The sequence below is a fragment of the Macaca thibetana genome, chromosome 10 (genome assembly GCF_024542745.1).
Source record: "Macaca thibetana thibetana isolate TM-01 chromosome 10, ASM2454274v1, whole genome shotgun sequence".
NCBI lineage: Eukaryota > Metazoa > Chordata > Mammalia > Primates > Cercopithecidae > Macaca > Macaca thibetana.
This window is the reverse complement of record NC_065587.1, coordinates 53,526,033-53,545,337: the sequence shown is the minus strand read 5'-3', so window position 1 is coordinate 53,545,337 and position 19,305 is coordinate 53,526,033. Positions and strand designations below refer to the sequence as shown.

At 39.8% G+C, this 19,305-nt stretch overlaps 1 protein-coding gene across 1 annotated transcript in view; it reads right to left on the bottom strand.

Annotated features, from left to right (window-relative positions):
• The window catches only part of ELMO2 (engulfment and cell motility 2), a 67,894-nt gene extending 48,589 nt beyond the window's left edge, over positions 1 to 19,305 (bottom strand). The window contains exon 1 of the mRNA XM_050806461.1: positions 18,798 to 19,305. The gene's annotated coding sequence lies outside the window, so the exon portion shown is untranslated. The remainder of the gene's footprint in view (positions 1 to 18,797) is intronic.

Below are 19,305 nucleotides of genomic sequence, written 5' to 3'. Positions count from 1 at the left end.
TCAGCCAAGCTGCCCCAGATTCACTGCAGTGAGTAGGTTTCTCAGGCTGGTGTCACTCCTCTCTCTGCTTGGAAACCAACCTCATCCCCAAACGAATTCTTCCCCAAACCTATATAAGATTAACAGTTTGTTTTGCTCATCCAGACTATACCTGACCATCAAAGGGCTCCTGTGCTTAAAGAAGCAAGAAATGCATCTCATTGCAGACACTAAGGGGTGGTTTTATCCTCCAGTAGAGGTTGCTTTTATAAGGGTGCTTTTATAAGGGTGCTTTTATAAGGGGTGGTTTTATCCTCCAGTAGAGGCTGGTCAGGCTGCTACAACAAAATACCATAGGCTGGGTGGCTTATAAACAGCAAATATTATTTCTTACAGTTCTCGGGGCTGCAAAGTCCAAGATTGAAATGTCATCAGATTTGATGTCTAATGAGGGCTGCCTTATTGGTTCACAGAGAGCCATCTTCTCACTGTGTCCTCACATGGAAGAAGGGGAAAGGAGCTCTCTGAAGTCTCTTTTATGAGGGCACCAATCCCATTCATGATGGCTCCACACTCATGACCTAATCACCCCCTAAAGGCCCCACTCTAAATACAATCACATTGAGCATTAGTTTCCAACACATGAATGGATGGTGGGGCAGAGGGTAGGGGGCACATGGAGCAGCTATTCAGTCTGTAGCAGGGGTCTTTATAGTCATCCAGGCTATCCATGGTGATGGTCTGTTCTCTTGTCACTGCTGAGGATGTCATCCTGGGGTTTATTCTCTGACCCTCCCTGGGCCAGGCGCCTATGGCTGACAAACCCTTTGCTGAAGGACATTATCTTTCTTTTGAAGATTTTGTGTCTTTATTTAGGTGTACAGTTGCATCTTGTCTCAGGGGATGTTCTGCCCCTTCAAGGGAATGTGTCAATCAGGGTTGAGTCAGGAGAGAGAAGCAATACCAGTTATTTGAACAGATGTAAGTCAATATAAAGAATTGTTAACAGGGTATAAAGTTGTTAAGTAGGTCCCCCGGAAAGGATCAAAAGAACTCTAAGCTCTCATGGGGGTAGTGACTGCAGAAAGCATCTACCACCTCTAGGGCTGAAAGGAATGAAGGAAAGACATTGGAATTATCAAGACTTAGAATCTGGTCTACAAGTTTTGAAGAAACTTGCAAACTGGACTCAGCTGGTGCTACAAGAAGACACTGCACCACTGTTGCCACAGTGAATAAGTGATGCTCAAAACAACTCCACAAAAAGCAAACAGGAAAGAGCAAAGCCTTTTCCTCTTCCAGACTTGTAGCTCCCTTGAGCACCCGCATTAGCAGAGACTAAGAGAGCTGCTGGTGAAGCAAAAGTGCAGTTTTTCAGAATTCCAGCCAGCACCACAGAGCAGGGTATGGAAAGGTGGGTTTGGAGCTGAGACCCAGCAGTTTAATAACTGGAACAGGGGACATTATATTTCTCTGTTTCTATCCTGCTTTTATAAAACATTTAATTATCAGAGGCCAGCCTCATTTCTAAGATTTGGGGAAGTCATCTCATTGTCATCTCAAGTGCTTCTCTTAAGTTGCTTTCTGTTTGGTTGTGGGGGCAGATGCATGTACAATCAGCTGATTCTTAACAACATGTGATGCTTTTGGTGAATGAAGGGCCAGAGGAAGTGGCGGAATGTGGGGACATGTGGGGACAGTTCAGCCTGAATGGTTCTAATCCTTAGAAGTGGCACAATGCATTTGTACTAGGCATTAAAGGATGAGTGATGAGTAGAATTCCAACTGAGTTGACAAAAGAGTCACTGTAAGATCCATTTTACAGAAGAAGAAACTGAGGCCCAGAGAGTTCGTTTCTGGAGTCACAAAGTACCACATACATCCATCCGACTTCTTAGCCTGGAGTCCTAAACCACTGCCCTGTGACCATAGCTTGCAATTTCTTCAGGCTTATCATCCTATAAAACTGGAATAATGACACTTGCCTTTTGGGGTAGTGGTGACGGTTAACTGATGTCATATATTAAAAACATAAAGCCATTTTGGAAGACAGATGCTGGGCACATTTCCACTCCCACTCACCAGCCTTGCTACTTGTAGTTCAAATTTGTACCTCAGCAAAGTTATAAATCAGTCCATGTCATAGATCTGGAGGTGGGAGGGGTGGTGGCGTTCTTACATAGTTGAAACCAAGAACATAAAATCCTTGAATGTCATTATCTCAGTGAATGCTAATAATAAGGATAATGATAAGAATGGTAATATGATTCCACTTAATGAATACCTACTATGTATGTGCCAGGTATTTTACATATATTATATCACTTTTGCCTATTCAGCAAATAGGTATTTAGTGTGCAACACATGCCTGGCATTATGTTAACGCTAATTGCCATAATGAAACTGAGTGGTAGGTCTTATCATTCCTGTTTAACAGATGATGAAGTTGAGACTCACCCCTCTGGCCTCTTTTCTCATTTGTACAACAGGGACAATAATAATCCTACCTCTAGGATGCATCAGGGATTACAGTTCATATAGCATATTGCCTGGGACATAGCAGATACTCAATATATGCTTGTTACTTAATAGATTAACACTACTATTGCTGCTAGTGCAACCTCTGCTCAGGGTCACAGAGCTAGCAAATGGCCTATCTGACTCCACAGCCTCTGCTCTGTCCCCTCTGTCATGTTCTTTATGCTAAGTTAGTCTTTCTACTGTGGCTGCCTTCCCACAAAGGCAGGCCTGGCTTTACTATAAATTCTGTTGGAAGAAAAGGAGGAGCAGCCAGAGGGCACCAAGTCACAGCAGAAACAGCTGTTTTGAAACAGAGGCGGGTCCCAGGAGTAGCTATTATCATTTTTTTCTCATAAAAGTGATCTATGGATGATTGGGTCAAGATGGCAGATGGGACACTTAACAGCAGCCTTGCCCCACCCCTAAATATCTAGAAATAACAGAAATATGTGTGTGTGTGTGTTCCAAAACCATATGGAAAATCAGGAAGGCACGCCTCCAGTGGTTTAGAAACTACAAAAGATGAGATTAAAGAGAAGAGAAAACAGCCTCAAACACACCAAGGCAGTACATAATGGGTGTCATTCCAAGGATGGTAGATACCTAGAGCCAAGAGGTTGGGGACATAGGGGATTGATTTGGAGCGATGCAATAGAAGCCATCAGGCATGGTGACCAGCTCCCTCCCATCCACTCTGCTTTGGCTAAATAGTAAGTTACATAGGTGTCTCCCCACAGATGGCAGCAGTAAGTCTCAATGCAAAACTGTATCCTGGGTGGGTGGGTTGAGAAACAGAGGTCTCCAAGTCCAGAAAACAAATTTATATTCTACCCCTGGAGTTAGAATGTGGTGAACAGAGAAAGCACTTTCAGACAGGCTGACAAGAAATTTTAAACTTCAAAATAAAAACATAGCCAAGAGTTACCAGATATTTGGAAAATCCAACACATGAAACAGTAACATCAAAAACAACAAACCAAAGAACTTACACCTGAGGAAATAAAGAGAGCAAATAGAACCAGACTATGGAATAAGTATCATTATATACCTCGGACAAATGGTACCGCCTACTGTATTCATTTTTTTTAAAAATAAAAATATGCATCGAGGTTTTAGAAATTAAAAAATTATTCTTGAAATAAAAATCTCAATAGATGGGTTGAATAGCAAAATGGATTGAAGAGTACATCAGTGAACCAGAATATCATGCTAAGTAATTCTCCCAGAATGCAGTGCAAAACAATAAATAGATGGGTAGAATGAACAAAATGTTATGAGATATGAATGACAGACATAAAAGTTCCACTCTCTACTTAATGTGAATTAGAGGAGAGAAGAAAATTAAGGAAGGAGAGTACCTAAAACAAGGAAAAAATTTAAGACAATTTCTTAGAAATTGGAAATACTCATATTGAGAGGAACCAGTGAATATTTACAGGAAGAATGTAAAAAGACTGACATGTAAGTAAATCATGATGAAATTTCAGGACACTAAGGATAAGGAGGAAACTATGAATGTTTTCAGAGTGAAAAAAATTATGCAGGATGGAATAAGAGTAAGATTGATATCAGACATTTGCAACATAGTAAGTAAGAAAACAGAATAACATCTTTAAAGTTTTCTGGTGAAAATACTTGTGAAGTTAGGATTCTTGTTAAAGTGAACTAAATATGGGCTGAGAAGGACTCCATACTTGTGGACTAACCATAACTTAATAGACAAGATTGAAAACCTAGCTTAGGAGTATGCATCTGTAACAGTAGCTGAGTCTTGGCCAATCCCAGCAGCCATACTCCAATCACTCATACACTGCTGAGTGTTCAAACTGTGTTCAAATAAGTCAAATGCCAACTTGTAACCAATCCAGCTGTTTCTTTACCTCACTTCCAGTTTCTGTGTGTCAGTTTCCTTTTTTTGTCTATAAATTTGTTCTGATCACGAGGCATCCCTGAAGTATCTCTGAATCTACTGTGGTTCTGGAGGCTGCCCAACTTGTGAATTGTTTTTTCTTCTTGCTCAATTGAACTCCATTAAGTTTAATTTGAAGTGTTCTTTTAACATTCTTTAACCAGCCAAACTGCAAGTGAATGTGAGGACATCATAAAGACATTTTAAGACACACAAACAGATTCAAAAAGTGTATAATTCACTGTCCACATAGAGTAACCTTTCTCAACAGAGTACCATTGGCATTTGGGGTGGAACAGTTCTTCATTGTGTAAGACTGATCCACACATTGCAGGTTGCTTAATGTCCTTGACCATCATCCATTAAATGCCAGTAGCATTTCTCCTCTCCGTGACAATATACAACAGCCCCACATTTGGAGGGGGTGCTGTATCACCTCTGGTTGAGAAACCACTGTCTAGAAAATATATTCAAAGAGAAAATAAATCTAGGAAGAAAAAAAGGGATATAAGAAGCACAGGGGAGCAAGATAATCGGTAAAGTTTACTTTTACGTCTAAATAAATTATAACAATAAACCTATAATAATAAATTAAAATCTGAGATAACTCAGGATGGAGAGTTATGAAGTCTGCAAAGGAGGTAGGAGAGAGAAGTAAAAGCATGCTAGGAGCCTCATTTTATTTATACAATTAGCTCTGGATGTCAATTAATAATATGCGTAACTATGTGTATAAAAATATAAAGATACAGGAACTAAACATATACTTTTCAAGTCATTAGAAGAAAAATTAGTTGGGAAGAAGTAAAATGCCAGCAGCTAACCGAAGATCAGGGATGAAAAAGAAACACAAGAACAGCATATAAAATAGAAAGCACAAGGTAAATTGGTAGAAAATGTGCAAATATATCAGTAACCACAATAAATACGACTATGTCAAATTCACTGCTAAAAGACAGAGATTTTGAATTGAGTTTTAAAAGAGTCAAACCATGTGTTGTTGTATAAGACACAGTAAAACAGAGTAATACAGAAAGATTGAAAATAAAGAGATGGAAAAGGTAACTGAGAAAATGCCAGGAAAAGGAAAGCAAGTGGTACAAGCAATCTTACCATTTGACAAAATGGATTTTAAGGCAAAAATAATCATTGTTACTCAAAAAGACAAAAAGTAATATTTCATAGTGATAAAATACTCAATCTACTAATCAGTTTAACCTTATGCTTATGTGTGCCTAGTAACAGGATTGAAATGTGTAATACAAAAACTGAGAATTATAAGGAGAAAACAAATCCGTGGCTTCGTGGGAAACTTTGCCTTTAGAAATCTACCAAACAAGGAGTCAAAAATCAAGTAAGAAACATAAAGATCTAGTACCACAATCAAGGTTTTATTATTACTATATATATATTTATTACTATTTTATTTCTTTTATTTACTATTTTATTTTATTTATTACTATTGTTCTATCACCCAGGCTGGAGTGCAGTGGTGCCATCTCAGCTCACTGCAGTCTCAACTTCCCAGGCTCCAGCGATCCTCCCATCACAGCCTCCCAAGTAGCTGGGACCACAAGTGTACACCACCATGCCTGGCTAATTTTTGTATTTTTTGGTAGAAATGGGGTTTTACCATGTTGCCCGGGCTGGTCTCAAACTCCTGAACTCAAGTGATTTACCCACCTCGGCCTCCCAAAGTGCTGAAATCACAAACATGAGCCACTGCAGCCAGCACACCAAGTTTAATCAAATCAATTTATATAGAGATAAATGTTTGCCTTTTTCAATCACACGCTAGTTTTACAAAAATTGTCATGACTTGAAATAATAGCTTTTTTTCCTTTTAGCCTTTTCTTTCCCCCCTTTTCTCTCCAATTATACAACCTGCTTCTCCTCTTCCCAGGTAACGCTGCCAGCAGAGTGACTGTATCCATCTATATCTTTCTTCATGCTCATAAAATCATATCTAAATATATACATATATATGTAAATTTCTCTTCCTATAGCTTACAAAAATAGAACCATAGTTTATAAATTTCTCTGCATCTTTCAGAAATGGAAGATGGAAGTGCTCTCAAGTCAGTAGACAGAGGTTTAAGTTATTCTTGTTAAATGGCTGCATTATGTCATGATATAAATGTATTGCAATTTACTCAATAATTCTTCTATCTATGGGCATTCACGTTGTTTTCAGGTTTTTTCCCCCAATTGCAATCATGATCACTGTTGTTGGGAACATCCGTATACACATATATTCTGGTGTTTTTATTTCTATGGGATGAATTCCCATGCGTGGGATTGCCGGGTGAAATAATGTGTGGAGTTGTTTTCTTTTGATATATGTTGCCAGATTGCTCTCCAACAAGGTCACAGCTGCTGGCGATGTGGTGAAGAGCGTCCCTTTCCAGCCTGTAGTAGGTGTTATCATGTTCCCAATTTGCTAGTCTGATGTGAGTAAAGTGATAACTGATTGTTGTATAATTTACATTTCCTTAACTCTTAGGGAGACTGAACATGTTTTTACATTTATTTGACATTTGGACTTGTTCTTTCGGGAATTGCCTAAGACAGTTTTTGATCATTTTTATTCTGATACCATTTTTATTCTGATATGCACATAGGTATTAACCCTTTATCTGCCATCTGATTTGCAGATAGATGGAAAGATCTCATCAAGTACTAGGTTGATATAATGTCATGTTTTCTTCTAAAATTATAATGATTTCATTTTTAAGTCTTTAATTCATCTGGATGCATTAGAGTAAATAAAATGTTATGTAAATTAACTTTGTATATTTATTTTTACTTCTTAATGTGTCTACTAGAAAAATTTTAGGCCAGGCATGGTGCCTCACGCCTGTAATCTCAGCACTTTGGGAGGCTGAGGTGGGAGGATTGCTTGAGCCCAGGAGTTGGAGACAAGCCTGGACAACATAGTGAGACCCCATCTTAAAAAAATTTTTTTAAATTAACCAGGCATGGCGATGTATGCCTGTGGTCCCAGCTACATGGGAGGCTGAGGCAGGAGGATTGCTTGATACTGGAAGGTTGAGGCTACAGTGAGCCATGTTAGAGACACAGCACTCCAACTTGGGTGACAGAATAAGAGCCTGTCTAAAAAAAAAAGACATTTTAATTACATGCATAGTTTATATTATATTTCTATTGGACAGCTCTATTTCAGATTATCAGTTGTGCCAGAGCTATTTCTTAAACATTTTTGCTCTCTTTCACTTATCTTTTATCTGCCTCGTGAGAGGTATATCTATTTTATTTTTCATACTAGACATCTGTCTTATTCATCACTTCCCATCATCTTTGAATAGCCCTTTTCTCTTGGGGGAAATTCACAATCATGAGTTTCACCTCTCCAGGGTAGGAGTTAGACCTCAAATTCCCAGTCTCTCTCACAGTTAAGATGTGCATATTTGACGTTTGTGGAAAGAATTGGAAGTCAGTTACATGAGGGATCAGGTTCTGCATGGAGTGTTTATTTCCATAGGCCCAGGTGGCACACGCAACCAGCTTTGATGGTGGCAGTTCCAGAAGAGGTTGCAAGGTCAAGGCCCTGCCTTTGGTGGATGGTGATAGCAGTGGCAGTTTCTTTATCAGGCCAGCACTGGGTATGCTTTGGGCAATGCTTAACCTTGAATCTGACTTTTCAGCCCTCCCAATAATACTGTGAGCTACTTGGCCAGGCATGGTAGTTCACTCCTATAATCCCAGCATTTTGGAAGGCTGAGGTGGGTGGATCACTTGAGGTCAGGAGTTTGAGACCAGCCTGACCAACATGGTGAACGCCACAAAAATTAGCCAGGCATGGTAATGTGTGCCTGTAGTCCCAGCTACTTGGGTGGCTGAAGCAGGAGAACTGCTTGAACCTGGGAGGCAGAGGCTTGCAGTGAGCTGAAATCATGCCACTGTACTCCAGCCTGGGCAATAGAGCTAAACTCCTTCTCAAAAATAACAATAATAATAATAATAATAATAATAATAATAATAATATTGTGAGCTACTCAATATCTTTTTAATAAACTTGCTTTCTGCTTAATCATCCAAATCAGCTTCTGTTGCTTGCAATACAGAATCCTGACTGATACACTGGGATTTTTTTCCTTTAAAGACATAAATTTTGGATTTATTTTTTCCTGCTATTTCCCCCTACTATTTCTAAAATATTATCTTTCATCTTAATGAGTTTCCCCTTCCCCTAGCTTATTTTCTCGTCCTTTTTCTATTTCTCAAGAACATTGTTTTAGCCTGGATTCTCCAGAAAACAGAGCCTTTGGCAAGTTTGTATGCTAACACCTCGCTGGGGAGTGCAACCTTGGAGAAACCAGATTGAGAGAAAAATGAGGCAAGAAGAAGTGCAAAGATAAGAGGCATTACTGAGAGGACCCAAGTTTTGTAATTAATGAAGCTAACTGCTTGGACTCACAGTACATCCTCAGATCTTCAGAGAAGTTGTACGAACTACCCTGTCTTGGAACATCCTCAGGAGGAGAAAGTGAGTAGAATTTAACCATGGTTCCTTCCTGGTCTCTTGTCTCACCCCCTGTGGCTCAAAGTCTCCCCCACAGGGCATTAACCCTCCAGCCCATTCAGGCTATATTACCTGGTCTCTCCAGACAGCAGCTGGGGAAGCCAGAGCTTTCAAGACCAATCTAGCTAGTGCAGGTAGTAGCTTGTCTCTCCTTTTCTGACAGTGCCACTGTGGGGATCCTCCATCTATAGTGTAGTCCATGGCAGAGGCATTGACCTGGCTCCATGACCAGGTACTAGCTTGCTGTCCCCTGTAGATCTCTTCTATCTAGGATTGAAGGCAAGGGGTTTAGGCCTGAGGTTGGTGAGTATGGGGCTTAGGGAGAAGATACCACAGAGAGATCTACGGCAGTGCACACCAAATCTGGTACATTCCACTTTGCACCATTCAGACCTACTTTCACCCTCTTACAGTATCTTGAGCACATACAAGAACGATGCCTTCATTTCGTCCCCTAGGGGAGAGATGCAAGTCAGTCCTCCAAGGTGGTGACTTGTTGCAGTTCCTGGCAATTTTAGAGGGCTGGCAAACCAAGTACAGTTTTTGCTGCTGTAACCTCTTCCAGGATAGTAATTCCAATTCATTGTCTTCCTCCTCTGCTACCCATTCTGGATTTCTATCCCTCTTGGCTATCATTCAACTGAAATGGGTTGCTTCCTGGTGGAGTGACTCAGATCTTCCTCCTCAAGGGATCTGAGGGATCTGAACCCTTGCTGTTGTCTAACTGTAGTTGCTGCAAGGGATTTAGGACTGTCCTTTGCATGGAAGTCCTAAGAGATGCCCAGGGATTCCCTGGATTCTCATTGTGTAGCAGCTACCCTAGCTCTTCATGTTGTAGGGTAGATTATCCCAGGGTGGATTATCTCAGCAGGTAAAACCATCCTTTCTTTATCTGCTAGTCAACTGGCATGAATGGCCAAAATGGCCCCAAATGGCCAGCTGGTTTGAGAGAGGTGAATCTTACTTCCAATCTTGTGCTCCTGGGGATATCACACCATATATTGGCCATTAATTCAGTGTATGTACCATATTCTGGAGGAAAGCACCTCATCCTCAAAAGATGTTGTCTCCAAGCTGGTACCCTAAACCTTGGAGAGGCCATTTCTGTCAGTCTGATTGCTTTTGGGTGATGATGTATAGCCTTGCTACTTAAAGTTTGTGTGTGTGTGTGTGTGTGTGTGTGTGTGTGTGTGTGTGTGTGTGTAGGGGACCGGTAGCAGCAGAAGAACCTGGGAGCATTTTAGAAGTGCAAATTCTTGGCCAGGTGTGGTGGCTTATACCTGTAATCCCAGCACTTTGGAGGCCAACGCAGGAAGATTGCTCAAGCTCAGAGTTCAAGACCAGCCTGCACAACATAGTGAGGTTTTACAAAAACAAAAAAATTAGCCAGGCTCAGTGGTGTGCACCGGCAGTGAGCCAAGCCATTATTGCAACACTGCACTCTATCCTGGGTGACAGAGCAAGACCCTGTCTTAAAAAAAATGGCAAATTCTCAGGTTCCCCTCCAGATCTACTGGAGCAGAATCTGCATTTTGACAAGATTCCTAGGTGATCTGTATGCACATTAAAGTTTGATACCTGGTTTATATGGTAGGATGTTTGTGATGTTCACTGAAGCAGGGCAATGGTTGATGTCAGAGGAGGAAGTGCGGGGTATAGGGTTGCTATGGATCTGTAGCAATACATAAACTGAGTCATATACAAGTATTAAGTTCATTTATTGACAGAGTCACTTAAGCCTATACAACTTCCATTGTCTGCAGCTTTTTCTGTCTTCCATTAGCTTTTGAATGACGAGGTCTCCTTTCCATTGTTTTCCAGATAATTTGTAATTTTATTTTTTATTTCCTTTGATCCAAGGGTTACCTAACACTGTATTTCTTACACTTAATTTCCAAATCATTAGCATATTTTGGTAATATTTTAAATTATTTACTTCTTTTTTATTGGATGATGAATGGAAAAGATAGCCTATAAAATATCTAATTTACTTAATTTTTCAAGATTTTCCTTATGACCCAATAGAAGATAAATTTTGGTAAATACTCCATGTATATATAAAAATCTATATTCTGTAGTTGAAGAAATACTTATTTGAGTTTGCTGATTCTATTTTTAATCCTTCTATGCATCTTTTCCTACTAGACCTACTGATTTTGAAACAGACATGTTGAAGTCTCCCATCGAAATTGTATTTTTACGAGGCTCTCTTTATACTTCTAATACTTTTTCTTTCTATATTTATTTGCTATGTCGTTTGGTGCATAAAGTTTTATGCTCATTAAGTCCTCTTCATAAATTTTGTAGTAATTTGGAATTTTATTCTTAAAATCCAACCCATGTGATGTGGATATTGCTACTCAAATTCTTTGTTTGTTTCCAGATGAAAACTAATTTTTGGATCCTGAACACACTGACTGAGCAAGAATATCAGTTGTGGCTTTAAGACCAGCTGCATTGGCAGGGTTGGTAGTGTCTCCCTCTAACCTCCCTTTTAAGTTTCTCCCAGGAAAGATGACCATGGGAATCCTGGAGTTGTAGCTCCTGGAACCTAAATGAAAAAGTGCTCTGCGTGGCAAAGGGGCAGACTGTAGTGGACACTTGGTGTACTGCCCAGATTCCCCCTCAAGAGTGAAGGACTGGCCGGGCGCGGTGGCTCAAACCTGTAATCCCAGCACTTTGGGAGGCCAAGACGGGCGGACCACGAGGTCAGGAGATCAAGACCATCCTGGCTAACACGGTGAAACCCCGTCTCTACTAAAAAAATACAAAAAAACTAGCCCTAGGGGCGAGGTGGCGGGCGCCTGTAGTCCCAGCTACTTGGGAGGCTGAGGCAGGAGAATGGCATGAACCCAGGAGGCGGAGCTTGCAGTGAGCTGAGATCCGGCCACTGCACTTCAGCCTGGGCAACAAAGCGAGACTCCGTCTCAAAAAAAAAAAAAAAAAAAAAAAAAGAGTGAGGGACTTATTTCTATAGCTGCTGGCAGTGTTGTCAGCAAATAACCATCAGATATCAGTGCTCTTCAGGAAGTGCCTGGGTTGAAGAGTCCTGGCTCACCCAAGGTCATGCCCTCTCCCAAGGCAGTTCATGCCTTATTACTGGTGGACATAAAGGCACAAAGGCCCAGCTCCGCTCACTCCAACTTGGGACAACCCTGAAGTGCCATTACAGCTTCAAAGCTCCTCAAGGAGGTGGCTACTGCTTTTATTGAATCTGTATCTGTATCACAGTCAACTTCCTCACTTTGCCTAATCCTTCTTCCTTCCCTTTCCAAGATGTTGATCCCAAGAGCTCTCCTTAGTAAATTTCCTGCATGCACATATCTGAGTCTTCCTTCTACAGAAGCCAGTTTATGACAATAGGAGGTTGTCCTTATTCTTAGGGGATGTATACTTAGGAGTGAAGTGTCATAACATGGGTAACTTATTTTCAAATTATTCAGGAAAATGTGTATGCATATATGTATAAAAAGGAGACAAAGAGATAAAGCAAGTATGGTAGCATCTTAACAACTGGTGAATCTGGATGATTCATATATGGATGTTTATTGTAGCATTCTTCTGCCTTTTCTGAGGATTTGACATTTACAAAATATCAAGGTGAAAACAAAATCCCGTTCCTCTATTTTTAATAGGTGTTTCAGTGGGAACAAAATTAGGCTTGTATATTCAATCTGTATCTTTACCTGGGATCTCTTCATTATTTTTAAACCTTCGTTTTGCTTTTCTAATACAATTATTGAAATCTGTACAGTCATACCTTGTTTTACTGCACTTTCCAGGTATTGTGTTTTCATAAATTGAAGAACTGTGGCAACTCTGCATAGAGCAACTCCACCATTTTTTTCTAACAACATGTCCTCACTTCATGTCTCTGTGTCACATTTTGGTAATTCTCACAATATTTCAAACTTTTTCATGATGATTTTATCTGTTATGGTGATTTGTGATCAGTAACCTCTGATGTTACTATTTTAACTGTTTTGGGGTATGAATGTGCCCATATGACAGTGAATTTGATCCATAAATATTGTATGTGTTCTGAATGCTCCACTTACCAGCCGTCCCCTTATCTCTCTACTTCTCCTTGGGCCTCCTTATTCCCTGAGACACAGAATATTGAAATTAGGCCAATTAATGACCCTACAATGGCTTCTATGTGTTCAAGTGAAAGGAAGTGTTGCACATATCTCATTTTAAATCAAAGGCTAGAAATGATCTCCACAAGCACAGGTAACTAAAGCAAAAATGGACAAATGGGATCGCATTAAGTTAAAAGGCTTCTGCCCAGCAAAAGAAACAACAACATGAAGAGACAACCCAAAGAATGGGTGAAAACACTTGCAAACTATCCATATGACAAGGGATCAATAACCAAAATATATAAAGAGCTCAAACAACTCTATAGGAAAAAAATCCAAGAATCCAATTTAAAAATGGGCAAAAGACCTGAATAGACATTTCTCAAAAGAGGACATACAAATGGCAAACAGGTGTGTGAAAAGGTTCTCAACATCATTGATCCTCAGAGAAATGCAAACCAAAACTACAATGAAACATCATCTCACCTCAGTTAAAATGGCATTTATCCAAAAGACAGACAATAACAAGTGCTGGTGAGGATGTGGAAAAATGAGAACCCTCATACACTGTTGGTGGGAATGTAAATTAGTACAATCACTATGGAGAACAATTTGGACGTTCCTCAAAAAACTAAAAATAGAGCTACCATATGATTCAGCAATCCCACTGCCAAGTATATACACAAAAGAATGGAAATCAGTATATTGAAGAGATATCTGCATTCCCATGTTTGTTGAAGCACTATTCACAATAGCCAAGATTTAGAAACAACCTAAGTGTCCGTCAGCAGATGAATGGATAAAGAAAACGTGGTTGATATATACAATGGAGTACTATTCAGTCATAAAAATGAATGAGATCCTGTCATTTGCAATGACATAGATGGAACTGGCAGTCAGTACGTTAAGTGAAATAAGCCAGGAACAGAAAGACAAACTTGGCATGTTCTCACTTATTTGTGGGAGCTAAAAATTAAAACAATTGAACTCATGGAGATAGAGAGTCGAATGATGGTTACCAGAGGCTGGGAAGGGTAATTGGGAGAGGGATGGGGGAGTGAGGATGGTTAATGGGTCAAAAAAAAAAAAAATAGAAAGAATGAGTAACACCTAATTAATATTTGACAGCACAACAGGGTGACAAAAGTCAATAATAATTTAATTATACATTTAAAAGTAACTAAAAGAGTATAATTGGGTTGTCTGCAACACAAAGGAAAAGTGCTTGAAGTGATGGATACCTGGTTTGCCCTGATGTGATTATTACACATTGTTTGCTGGTATCAAAATATCTTATGCAGCCCATACATATACACAACTACTATGTCTCCACAAAAATTAGAAATTAAAATTAAACAAAGAGAAGTGATTGAGCTTAGTGAGGGAGGCATGTTGAAAGCCAAGATAGGTCAAAAGCTAGACGTCTTGTGCCAAACAGCCAGGTGGTGAATGCAAGGAAAAACTTCTCGAAGGAAATTCAAAGTGCTACTTCAGATCGCATGAATGATAAGAAAACAAAAGAGACTTATTGCTGATATAGAGAAAGTTTGAGTGGTCTGGATAGAAGATCAAACCAGCTGCAACATTCCCATAAACCAAAACTGAATCCAGAGCAAGCCCCTAACTCTCTTCAATTCTATGAAGACAGAGAGGTGAAGAAGCTGCAGAAGAGAAGTTTGAAGATACCAGAGGTTGGTTTATGAGGGTTAAGGAAAGAAGGCAACTCTATAACATGAAAATGCAAGGTGAAGCAGCAAGTGCTGATGGAGAAGCTGCAGCAAGTTCTCCAGAAGATCTAGCTAAGATCATTGATGAAGGTGGCTACACCAAAAAAACAGATCTTCAATGTAGGCGAAACACCCTTCTATTGCGAGATGATGCCATTAAGGACTTTTACAGATAGAAGTCAATGCTTGCCTTCAAAGCTTCAAATGATAGGCTGACTCTCTTGTTAGGAGCTAAGGTAGTTGGTGACTTTAAGTTGAAGCCAATGCATATTTCCCATTCCTCAAGTCTTAGAGTCCTTTAGAATTATGTTACATCCATTCGGCCTGTGCTCCATAAATATAACAACAAAGTCTGGATGACAGCACATCTGTTTATAGCAAGGTTTACTGATTATTTTAAGCCCACTTTTAAGAACTCTGCTCAGAATAAAAAAGATTCCTTTCAAAAGATTACTGCTCATCGACAAAGCACCAGGTTACCCAGAAACACTGATGAAGAGGTACAAGGTGACAAATGTTGTTTCCATGCCTGCTAACACAACATCCATTCTGTAACCCATGGATCAAAGAGTAACTTTGACTTTCAAATTTTATTATTTAAGAAATACATTTTGTAAGGCTATAGCTGCCATAAATAGTAATTCCTCTGATGGGTCTGGGAAAAATACATTGAAAACCTCCTAGAAAGAACTTACTATTCTAGATTACATCAAGAATGCTCGTGATTCAGGAGAAGAGGTCAAAATATCAACATTAATAAGAGTTTGGAAGAAGTTGATTCCAACTTCTTTGGATAACTTTGAGAGACTCAAAGCTTCAGTGGAGGAATTAACTGCAGATGTGATAGAAATAGCAAGAAAACTAGAATTAGAAGTGGAACCTGAAGGTGTGCCTGAATTGCTGCAATCTCATGAGAAAACTTTAACGAGTGTGGAGTTAGTTCTTATGAATGCTCAAAGAAAGCAATTTATTGAGATGGCAACTATTTCTGGTGAAGAGTCTATGAACATCATTAAAGTGACAACAAAGGATTTAGAATATTACATACATTTAGTTGACAAAGCAACTGCAGAGTTTGAGAGGACTGACTCCAATTTTGAAAGTTCTACTGTGGGATAAATGCTATCAAACAGCATCACATGCTACAAAGAAAGCTTTTGTGAAAGGAAGAGTTGGTTGATGCAGCCAACTTTATTGTTGTTTTATTTTAAGAAATTGCCACAGCCACCCCAAACTTCAGCAAACTACCACTCGGATGAGTCAGTAGCCATCAACACTGAGGTTAACACCCTCTGCCAGCAAAAAGATTATGACTCACTGAAAGCTCAGATGATCATCAACATTTTTTAGCAACAAAGTATTTTAAAATTAAGGTATGTACATTTATAGACAGAATGCTATTGCACACTTAATAGATGACAGTATAGAGGAAACATAACTTTTATATGCACTGAGAAACCAAAAAATTCATATGACTCACTTTATTGCAATATTAGCTTTATGGTGGTGGTCTGATACTGAAGTTGCATTATCTCTGAGATATGTCTGTATATCTTGCTTTGAATTCGTCTTCTGTTATAGTTCATAGATTTTTTATTTTTTGTGCCCTCATTGTTATTCATTAGAAATAATTCATAATTTCTACTTTAATTTTTCTTTTGAACCCAATAGATAGTTAAAAGAGTAGGTCTTGAATATTCATGTCTATAGGGGTTTTGTTGGTAATGAGGTTTTTGTTTGTTTGGTTATTCTTTGGCGATTTCTAGTTTTATTGCATTGTGGTCTGTGAACATATTTCTGCCATTTAGAATATAGTGAAATTTCCTCGGAGAATTCTGCAGAGATGGTTGTTGAATACATCTGTGCTGCCTTCATCCTTCAATTTAAAACCAGCTACTGAACCTTTTGTGAGCCAAGCAGCTTCTGGGGTTTAGAGATCTAGTGCATCTCCGGGATCCAGAAGAAGGGAGTTGGCAGAGCAACTTTCTGCTTCTGAGCCCCACGACAGCCCGGGGACTGGAGGTGCAGTGTCCAGGAGTAATGGTCAGAAGAAAAGTGAAATCAGGAACACTTGACCTACAGAAATCCAAGGACCTCCCAAGGGAGAGGCTGCAGCTGCCCCCGTGAGCATTCTTTGGGCTCATTGCTCCAGCTCACACAAAGCTGTAGGGGAAAACAAAAGTGCTAAATCCTCTCCTCACTGGGAAAATGCCAGTCTTTGCAGCTGAAGAGACTAGAGGGCAGAGGGAGACCTTTTGGGACCGACCACTTGCCAGCGGACCCAGCAAGTCAAAGACTGCTGCACCATCCATTACTTGAGAGACTGGCCTTGCTCTAGATCCCCAGCAGCTGAACATGGGCCCCAGTGGGTCAGAAAAGGAAAATACCAACTCATCCTGGGGGATCCAGAAGTAAGAAAGTGAAAGAACCAGCATATTGCAGAGAACAACAGCTACAAACCTACTGGGGGAGACAGAGGATAGCCTGAACCAAAAACAATGATGACAACAACACGTAAGGAACCACAAATACAGTGTGCATAAATGCACGCACATATACACACACATGCATGCACACACATGCGCACACACACGTGCACACACACACATGCATGCACACACGCACACACACGCATGGCACACACGGACACACATGCACACGCAGACGCACACACATGTACACACACGCACACACACGCGCATGTACACACACGCACACACACACGTTCTGGATCTAAAGAATCTCATTTTCAGACTAGAAATTTCAAGAGATGAATCAAAGGATTGCAGAGTCACTGTTGAAACCTGACCTAGAATGCCAAATGGAGAAATGAAACAAAACACAAATCAAAAATGCAAAGAGAGGAAAATTATGAGGTGAAATAAACAGAGTTTGAGGAAATGATGCAGGCAATCAAATACTTGCATATTTGGATTATTCTATGTTGGAATTATTATTATTAGGATAATGGAAATTTGTAAAATGAAGCAGATGGAAGACAGGCAATAATTAAACAAATAATAGAGGAAATTGTCCTTGAAAATTTTCCAATAAAGACTTGATCTGCTGATTTGAAGGACCCAGTGAATTCCAAACAGAACTTACACAAAATAATACTCATTTTTAGCCATGTCCTGAAAACAATGACTGAAATCTCAAGTGTTAATATAAAAGCTTATTCATTTCTAGAGAGGGAAAATAAGTAACTTACAAAGAAACAATGAGATGGCATTTGACTTCTCATCTGCATCCCTGGAAGCAAACTATGCTGTAAGTATATCTACAGATTTCTGACAGAAGAGGAATCCTAAGAGAAAGACTAATGGTAACGTCAGACCGTAAGTCCTGAAGGACTCAGCCTAGTATTTAGGGAAGTGGCAGAAGAAGATGGAGAATAAAAGTGTTTCAATATCTTTGCGGGCTGAGGAGATATAAAAATATTACAAATAGGTAACTTTAATGTGGGGAAATAGATGCTTTTCTCACATAATGGAGGATTATATAATTGCAATTGTGTATTTTATTCTGAATGTGAAAAAAAAATAAAAATAACCACTCATGGCCTGGAAAAGTATAGGGCTTCTCTAAGAAACCTGTAAGAATCTATAAGAAAATCTAAAAGAAAAAGATCTACAAGAAAATAAAAATTGAATAAATGGCCATGTTACCAAGCCATCAAAAACAAGAAAAGAGAGAAAGGACAAAGTAAAATAAATAATGAACCTGAGTTAAAATGGAAGAAATAAAATAAATTATATCCAGGTTTACACAAACCTCAAGTGAGCTGAATTCTCACATTAAAACTCAAAGTTCGTTAAACAGGATTGAAGAACAAAAACCAGCCATATACTATTGTTAGAAATACTATATCAGTCAGAATTGGTGTAACAGAAACCCAACTTACAGTGGTTTAAATATGGAAGAAATTTAATTTTCCTTGCAGCAGAGAGCTGCTAATATAGGCAGCTGCTCAGAAAACCTCTACCCTCTTCCAGCTTCCCTCATCCTCAGCACCTCTGCCGGGCTTGGTAGCTTACCTGGTGGTGTGACCCCAACCTTCACTCCTAAGCGATCTGAGCCCTTCTTGGTCACCATGCCTCTCATGTATGAAGCCATGTACGTGTCCATTTACCATCAAAACTGGGCACCTGATCCATATACCAAGCTCAGGCTCCTTCCTCTTCTGTGGGCTGGTCATAAAGGACCCATCTCTCCGCCCCATGCGTATGATGGCCCTTCTTGGCCATCAGTATGAGCTGAGAGCAAAGGCAACAGGTGGATGAGATGGGGGTCTGGTTACCTGCTCACGCAGCTCGCTTATGCCATCTGGTCCTCCTTCTGCTCAATCCTCCGTGTCCCACTTCTATCCTGGCATGCTGCTGGGCCCACCTGATCTTACGACTTGGTCGATCTGACAAATATCTGACTCATTGTGTAAAGTTCTGACTGTACAATTGTTTGCTCTCCCGTGATCAGGTGTTCCCTCCCTCTGAGGCCAAGTAACCCTTAGGAGCTTGTGATGGTTAATTTTAGGTGTCAGCTGGA